This window comes from Diadema antillarum, unplaced genomic scaffold (assembly GCF_040938485.1).
Source record: "Diadema antillarum isolate AM-2024a unplaced genomic scaffold, OU_Dant_1.0 seq00000300_RagTag, whole genome shotgun sequence".
NCBI classification, from domain to species: domain Eukaryota; kingdom Metazoa; phylum Echinodermata; class Echinoidea; order Diadematoida; family Diadematidae; genus Diadema; species Diadema antillarum.
In genome coordinates, this window is record NW_027271323.1 from 121931 (window position 1) to 128272 (window position 6342).

The window sequence follows — 6342 nt, forward strand, 5'->3', positions numbered from 1 at the left end:
AGGTATCTTCGTGGAACATAGTATATATGCATGCACTGACTGGCAGTGGTTATCTAGGGAATTTAGGGTTCATGGGGTCAAAGGTCAGGGGTCAAAGGTCAAGGGCAATACTTCAAATTTTTACTATTTTCCTTATATTTATGCAATGCCAGCAGGATTATTTTTTTTAAAACTTGATGTATGCATGTATAACCCAATAGAGATTCTCTGGGATTTTTTTTTTTGCCAAGAAGACCAAAGGTCAAAAGGTCAAACATCAATTGAAAGTGCTGCCACTTACTTCTTTCTCCATATCTCGGAAGTGGCTCAAGAATATCTTGAAACTTAGTACATATTTATGTATGTTCTGACTGACAGTGATTCTCTTATAAATCAAAGGCCAGATGAAAATGATAACAATTTACTGTTCAATACAGAAATTGCACTTTTTCTCCATACCTTGAAAATTACTCAGTGCATAAACTTATGAAAGGGTCAAAGTCAATTTAAAGTTCTTAAATCCCCAAATACATGCTCTCCTATTCATCCAGTTAAACATAGGTCAAGGAAGGTAAACATTCAATACATTTGTGACAAACATGTCATTTTAATATTTTGCCAATTTTGTGAAAATGTAATCACACATTGTCCACATGTACTATAGACCTATTAGGAGAATCATGCATTATGGCGGAGGCATACCAGTCGCCATAGCGACATTTCTAGTTTAAACTGGTGGTGTGAATAGCCCTCCGGTGGTGCTTGTTTCAAAGAATGGAAGTGTGGTAAAACACTGTAATGTGGTCAATTCCATTTTGGCGGTTTATGCAAACAGACTCTCTCTTTCTCGTGCTGGCTTTTCCCTCAATTCTGTATATGTATCTTTATTTGTTGTTTTTTTTTTGGTCCGTGTCTGACACCCATGCACAATTACGTGTCTCCATCTGTACTATTCACGGTATCAGCGGCAGCTTGATCTGTCGGTGTGAAAACGTGAGACCGCACGGCAGACCGCAAAAACCTGACAAGGATAAGGATGTAGACCCACGTTTATTCTGCCCTAAGAACAAACAGGGATGATTTGTGGTCCAGGAACACGCATAGAAATACTCAGATTGAAAAGACCCTACGACCATTTGATATCGATCATTCAGGGCATAGGACATTTGATTCACTACGTGTACCATTGCTGTTTTGCTCACACGTACAGTCAAACCTGTCTTAATAGCGGCCACCTGCCATATATGGTCACTATAAACAATTTACTCCAAGAGACACATAGACTTGTGTGCATTTTAACTTTTGCAAATCTTGGCTCCTCACAAAATTCACAATTATTTCATGCACATGAAAATTTCTGGTTTTACTGTATATGGATCATCCAGTGAATCCTTTCTCTATTATCCCATATGTTTGTTTTTTTCAGAGAAATATGTTTTCCATATGAATAGGTATCTCTTCTTTGTGTTTCCATATATATTTCTGTTTTGGCTCCACTTAAGACAATGATGATTCTTAAGCAGTGGTACTTCTCTCTGTTTTGTATTTCAGGCAAATTCCTTCTCAGAGGTTGCAGCAGTCTGCAGTCATACAGAAGAGGTAAGCGTTTCCGGTAACTGTAGCAGTATATTATTAAAGGGATCGTATAGTTTTGGTTGAGACCTAATTTCAGGTTTCCAACATTTTTGGTGAGATAATGAGAAACCTCTTATGAAATATGAAAGAATATGTAATTCCATGAGGAATTCAACATTTATTTGAGGAAAATTGGTTTTGAAATGGCTGAGATATTCAAAACAGAGCGATTCTGATAAGTGTTGGACCCACACTTTATTGCGATCGCTTTGTTTTACTTTGTTTTTGGATGTTTCAGTCATTCCAAACCTGATTTTCATCAAATGAACTTTGAATTCGTCTTAAAATAGTATGCTCTGTACTATTTCATAAGTATTTTCTTGGTATCTCGCAAAAAGTTAAAAGCCCAATTCTTATCTCCACCAATACTGTACCATCCCTTTAATTTTTTTTTTTTTTCTGTAGGAAGATAATTTCATCCTGAATAAAATGTTTGTGTGAGTGACATGTTGCAATGAACCTTCGAAATTTCATATATGAGGATGATAAAAACTGCAGAAAAGATTTTGTGCTTGATATCAAATATCATCTAGCTTGTGTCCTGTGGATACATAGCTGTCTTGTTTATGTGTTATGTTGTTTCTAATGAATTAAAACTTTAATTAGTATTCTGTATCTTGGATATGATTGCATTGCAGAGGAAATTTGATACAGAGTTGTCTTCTTTGTCAGATTTGTAAAGAGATGCCTGAGCTTCATGGTGATCAAAATTCCGCATGATTTTGATTTGTGCTTTCTGTGGAGTAATATGATTCTCCTGCAATGGTTTACGATATAATAAACAGAGGGATAATATATGTTTATTCACTACCATCAGCACATTATTCATGTTTATTTTGTAATTATCTTATGAAACACGAGAGATTTTACGTGACACGTAGGCCTAATCATCTTGGCTCTTTTTTTAGCAATCTGCCATTGATTAATTGATTGATAATGTTCTCAAATCTCTGTGATTTCACTCCAAAGAAATTGTACGATTGAAGTTTCTGACTTTGGGATGAATCGGGACGAATCTGTTTCTACCAGCTGCTTAAACTTGAATTCGGTTTTCATATTCGCATTTACACCATATTCATGTTCGTATTTAATCCACTTTCACAAGAAAAACTAATTCCAAGAGAAACGTTGTAAGTTCTGTCTTATCCGTTTTCATTTCAGGAAAATCTGTTTAGCTGCTTGGAGAGATATGAGAGTAAGTTGGAATCTGTCATTAGTTACGTTCAGACGACAAGCCCTAACCTCGAGGTTAGGAAACCTTGAGGTTAAGCTCTTGCCCCCTAACTTCGATGTGTGTCCACACGACGAATCTTCACCTCGAGGTTACGAAACCTCGAGGTTAAATTCCTGCCCATTTGAGAGCGTTGATTTTTGTGTCCACACGGTGCTTCACTACGAGTGGGGACCCCCCGCGGCTCGTGGTTAGAGGGCTAACCATAAGATTTCTCAGGGCTCTTAACATCAAGAGTGTGTCTACGAGTGTGTCTTCACGGTCCCTAACTACAAGCTCTAACCTCGAGGTTTCCTAACCTCGAGGTTAAGGCTTGTCGTCTGAACGTAACTATTGTCTAAATTTGAGAGGAACCTGTCTTGTCTATTCTGTGAACTATTCATATGTGATGTGGGATGTGAAGATCGTCAGAGAAGGAATGGTGAGAAATGAGACAGAGATGCATTTCTCTCCCTGCTGCAGTCTGTCAGTCTCCGTAAAAATGTGTCCCATCTCTCGTCAATGCTTGTAATCCGTAAATTCCAGCGCCCCGGCCAGAGTATCGGGAGGTGGTGTGATCCACGCCCAAATGAACACCCCTCACCTCTTTCTCCCAGCTACCCCCCCCCCCCCCATCCTTCCAACAATGACATGCAGGAAGAGAGAGAGAGAGAGAGATACAGAGAGAGATGGAGGAGGGAGGGGGAGAGGTTTAAAGGGTAGAGTTTTTAGTTGAGATGGAGCGTCAGGTTTCTAACTTTTTGTGAAATAATGAGAAACATCCATGAAATATGAAAGACCATACTAATCTAAGAGGAGCTCAAATATTTATTTGATAAAAATCAGTTTTGAAATAGCTGAGATATCTAAAAATAAAGAGGTCCTAATAATAGGTGGAACCCACCTTTTACTGGGACCACTTTGTTTTCTTTGTTTTTTGATATCTCAGCCATTTCAAAACTGATTTTTATCAAATAAACTTTGAATTCTGCTTAGAATTATATGCTCTTTATCATTTCATAAATAGTTTCCATTTATCTTTAAAAAGAAAAAAAGATCTGCATCCCCCATCTCAACCAAAACTTATACCATATCCCTATTAACAAAGATATAGTGGCAGGGTTTTGGAAGCGAGTGCAGTATATTTCATGCAAGCGTCTCACAGCATAGGATAGGGATGCATGTGAGCCCTGTTCTCTCTTGTTATGAGGGAGAGAGAGGGAGAGGGAGAGAGAGAGATAAAGAAAGATGGGAAGAGAGAGAGAGCTGAGAGAAAGTAGAATGAGCGGGAGAGACATGGCAGCAGGAGGGACAAGAATAACACAACAGTCGCACGGGGTGTAAATACATTTAGCTCACCGGCTTGAAAAACAATCCCCGTCTTTGATTAGGTGTGAGCCGAATCCCATTGATTGATCTCGCCTCGATATCTCCCTAAAGCCATGAGGACTTTTAACCAAACTAGGGATGAAAGCTGGAGGAGGTGGGGGGGGGGGGGGGGGGGGGGGGGGGAGGCGGAGAGGGGTGGGGGGGGAGATGGGGATAGCAGGGCAGGTGATGAGGGAGGGGAGAGGGGCGGGAGAAAAAATTGCAGAGCTAGAGAGGAATTTTGGAGAACAAAGATGAACTCTGGATCTAGAAAGCAGAAAACTAACATAGGGAGTGAGAAGAGAAGAAAATGAGATCATGCTCCAGAAAAAAAAAAGAGAACATGAAGGCAAAAACAAAAAGAAAATAATTTTGATGAAGTCTTCATTATCTTTTTTTTTATGCCAGTCTATCAACCTATGTATCTGCCTATATATCTCTTGTCTACCTTTGTCAAGCCATGTTTACTTATGATGATGATGATGATGATGATCCGCAGCATTTGTATAGCACCATATATCTGTTATAGAAACATTCAAAGGTGCAGACTTCTCCAAGACAGTTAGCAATTGAATGTCCCTTGAAAAATGTGAGTTTTGAGTGAGGCTTTGAAGTGATCCAGTTTGTCAATTTCATGGAGGAAAGATGGGAGGGAGTTCAGACATATTGAGTGACTTATCTGTTTGTCTATCCACAATGGAGTGAACAAAATGTATGCATGAAAGTGCATATGCACATGTGTAAAAGCATTTACAGTATGTATGATTGTGCAAAGGGTGTAATGAATGTCTATACATATTAATGTGTGCATATAAATGAGACAGAGACAGATAGATTGTGTGTGTGTGTTCATGTGTGTATGTGTTTCTATCTGTATGTCCATGTATTCAATTGTATTTCTGTCTACTCTCTAAAAAAACTGAGTGAAAATATTCACTCTTAACCTGTTGAGGACGAGTACCGAGTATACTCGGGCAGGTGTCTGTGGGAAATGCGTGTTGTAGCAAAATCAAACCGTCCTCAACGGGTTAAAGGAGTGAGTACAAAAGAGAGTAAATTGAGAGTGAAATTGGAGTGAATTTTGAGTGAAAATGTTCATTTTCACTCATTTCGGAGTGACCTAAAGGATTACTGAAAGATTTTGGAGTGATCCCTGAGGTCACTCTAAAACGAGCGAAAATTAACATTTTCACTCAAAATTCACTCCAATTTCACTCTAAATTCACTCTCTTTTGTATTCACTCCTTTAAGAGTGAATATTTTCACTCGATTTTTTTTAGAGAGTACCTCATTCGTATGTCCATTTATTCTCCCATTCTTTACCTGTCACTCAATATGTCTGTTTTTGTATTCATCTGTATTTTGCCAAGTAATCATATTAGTAGCTATACCTGTATTGAAAATGCTAAATGACATTAAACAACACATATATTGACCTCTTTTTCTCTTGTGAAGTCTGTACTCATCTCTGTATTATCCACCTTTCAATTCATTTTTAAATGTCCTTCCATCTGTTTCTTTGTATTAAAGTCCCTCTACCCTATTCCCCCCCCCCAAAAAAAAAAAAAAAAAAAAATTACAACAGCTAGACCCTCCACAACCATAACTTTGAAAATAGTGGATCAATCCAAATACAACTTCGGGGTATGAAACTATAACTTATTATCAACATCTTACAGAAAACCCCATCCGATATGCTTCAGTGGTCAAAGAGAAATGAGGATCTTTTTAGAGTGTGTCAGGAATCCATTTCCTCCACGTTTTGTTCATTGTGTTCACAGTTCCAAGAACATCCAAGTACTAAACTCGGAAGAAACAGACCCATGACATGCATTAATTACAACAATCCACATTTCTCTGTGACCACTTCACCAACTTGAATGGGTTTTTCTGCAAAATGTAGGTAAGATGTTATATTTTTCGACCCTGAAATATCATTCAGACAGTTTAATCGTATTGAAAGTTATCAATGCGCAAATCTGATTGTAATGTTTTTTTGAGGCATCTGTATGTTTCTCAACTTTCTTCCAAATCTGATAAACTCTGAATTCCTTCATACAATCTCAGGGAGGGAGACGTGCTGCAATCAAGCGGTGGACGGTTCTCGGTGCCGGCGAACTTGCGAGGATGTCTTCGACTCCACAGTGCCC